Here is a 3,062-nt window from a genome sequence, read left to right as displayed (position 1 = left end):
AGGTCCTCTTCACTTTCTGCCATTAGAGTGGTATCGTCTGCATATCTGAGGTTGTTGATCTTTTCCCCAGCAATCTTAATTCTAAGTGCTAAGTACTTGATGGCAAATCCCCAACAAACGACAATCCAGAAGAATAAAGAATGATGCAGGTTAATTTAATGACGTGCATACCAGAAAGTTCTGTGGCTGAGTGATTGGAATCAGAGCTCAGCACCCCAGGAGAGTGTTCTGAAGCATAGAAAGGAACAGGTAAAGATGGATAGCAAAATTAGGACAGGATGTTCTCACACTGTGCTTTGAAGACATGATGGTAGACATTCTGTGCTTAACTGTAACATCATTTATTAACAAAAAAACCTACCGACAACATCCAGGCAAAAGAGAACAAACACTGTGCTGTCAAACACAGCTGACTTATGGCAACCCCAGCAAGGCGCTTTTGAGGCAAGTGAGAAGCAGAGGTGGTTTGTCATTGACTTCCTCTGCAGAGTCCTTCTTACTGGTCTACCATCCAAGTAGTAACCAGGGCTGACCCTGCTTTGCTTCCAAGATCTGACGAGATCGGACTATACCATGCCACCTTCCCTCTCAACACTTACCTGTGTCCTTATTTAGTACCGAAGCTCCTCCTTGACTAAGCCCCTCAGATAAACTGTAGCCAGACTAAAAGCAGTCAGTGGCTGCATTCACGCAGCATTGTCTATGGTGCTGTCATTGCACTCTGGAAATGTTTCAAAAATGGATCTTCTTTTGTGAATGAGATAGTCCAGGAAGTGATGGGTTGCGACATTTATTTATCTACTTCATTTATAGCCTGGTTTCTCACTGGAACTCAAGGAAGTTCCATTTATTTATCTACTTCATTTATAGCCTGGTTTCTCACTGGAACTCAAGGAAGATCTCACAGTGAAAAAACAACGCAGTAGGAATAATGTACGACCAATGTTTTGCGGGGGGGAAAGGGTTACAAAATTTGAGTACAGCAGTCTAATAATACACATAATGCAACACAGTTGGACCGCAGGATTGGATAACAAGGGGATAGATGAAAGTAATGAGAACCACCCAAATTTCACAAATGTTAAACCCATTTTTATTGCCTTTTATTAGACGTCCTCCTGCACCATTCCATATTATGCATTCTGGGACTGATAAAAAATTGTGGAAGAATGAATGATAGCCATGTGTGGGTGCAGCCAGTCCTTGCTGTGTCATAGTTCTGCAACTGCTGCAAAGCTACCACAAAGCTGGAGTGGCAGCAAGAAATAACCCTCAGTCTGGATTGCTGTGTTCCCATATACATTATGTCGAACATGGCTGAACTGGCCCCTGATGGCTGTTAGCCAGTTGAGGCTTGAGAGATCTTGCAACAAGTAGATCAACCAAGCTGGAGACTTTCCAAGCTGGCCGATGAATACAAGAACTTGCCCGCAGTCCTGAGCCTGATCTTGCAAAGGCCGCTTGATACTGCCTTATACTGAATCAGACTGATGATCTATTGAGGCCAGTATTGTCTGCTCAGACTGGAAGTGGTTCTCCCGGGTCTCAAGCTGAGGTCCTTGACATCACCTACTTCCTGACCCTTTTCACCCGGGACTGTTTACATACCAAGCAGATGCTCTGCCACTGACCCACATCCACTACCTTCCAGCCAGATCCTGTTGATATCTGAGGGTTGCCAAGTCCACCCTGGCCACCAGCGAGGGATGACAGGGTAGGGTTGCCAGATCTCCATTTGGAAACTGCTGGAGATTTGGCAATGGAGCCTGGGGAGGACAGGGACCTCAATGGGGTTGTTGTTCAGTCACACAGTCGAGTCTGAATATTCATGACCCCATGGACCACATCACGCCAAGCCCTTCTGTCTTCCGCCCTCCTCTGGAGTTTGTTCAATTTCACGTTTGTTGCATTGGTAACACCGTCTAACCATTTCATCCTTTGCCATCCCCTTCTTCTGTTACCTTCAGTCATAAAGTCTGTCCACCAAAGCATCCATTTTCTCCAGGGGAACTGATCTCTGTAGTCTGGAGATGAGCTGTAATTCTGGGGGATCCCCAGGCCCTACCTAGAGGCTGGCATCCCTATGATATCTGCATTGGGGCTGGTCAGGTGATCCGGACTGACAAACTGGACACTGTATCTCAACTAGCATCACACAATGATGATCAGTTGATGTCAGTGAATTTTGTTGTTTCAAGACTGGCTGGGAAGAAAAGGAAAAAGAGGAAAAGCAAAAACAGTCTTCTGGAGAACGTGCTGCGTTTGTTGGCTTCCAGCAATTTCATTTTCTCCTTGTTTCTACATGTGGGCTGGAGCAGCACAAGACCTTCTCTTTGTATTCACTCTCGATGAGTGTATCAGGCACGTCATTTGATGAGGCCCTTGGCTGCTACTCCTCCACAATGAGATAGAGGGAAAAGCCATGTCTTCCGTGGAGAGCGAAGAGAAGAGAATTAATAGGAGGGTAGATGTGGTGCCAAGAGAAAAGGTTAAGCAGATTCATGAATGCAACCCCCTCCTCCCTCTCAGATATTCTTCTCAAGGTAGAAATCAGCTGTGTAAGTTAAACCCGATACAAGCTTGACTTTTTCTCCGAGACAAGCCTGTGGATGGGCATGACAGAAACGCAGATGTGTCCTTTGTTAAGATAAATGGTTTCCGTTACATTTTGAAGTAAAACAGTCGACTGTGTTGAATAATCTTGTCTCCTTTCTCTACTGAGAAGCTTTCATTGGTCTGTCCCACGGCCAAACAAAGCTTCAAGCATGAGGGTGAGCCCATGTCATAACCCACTGGCCCACAGGGGACAGTGCCCCTAAATTCTGGAAATGGAGATATGCTGCGAGCCCAGCCTGGTGAGGGAGTCTCCGAGATCAGAGAGAGATGTATTTGAATCCTTGCTTGGTCTTGAAGCTCATTCAGTGACACTGAGCTTTTTTACTCTCACCGAAATCTATTTCACACATTTATGGCAAACACGAAGAAGAAGAAGAAGAAGAAGAAGAAGAAGAAGAAGAAGAAGAAGAAGAAGAAGAGGAGGAGGAGGAGGAGGAGGAGGAGGA

This window comes from Gekko japonicus, unplaced genomic scaffold (genome assembly GCF_001447785.1).
Source record: "Gekko japonicus isolate JY-2015 unplaced genomic scaffold, Gekko_japonicus_V1.1 scaffold2202, whole genome shotgun sequence".
Classification (NCBI taxonomy): Eukaryota; Metazoa; Chordata; class Lepidosauria; order Squamata; family Gekkonidae; genus Gekko; species Gekko japonicus.
Note: the sequence above shows the minus strand (reverse complement) of the source record.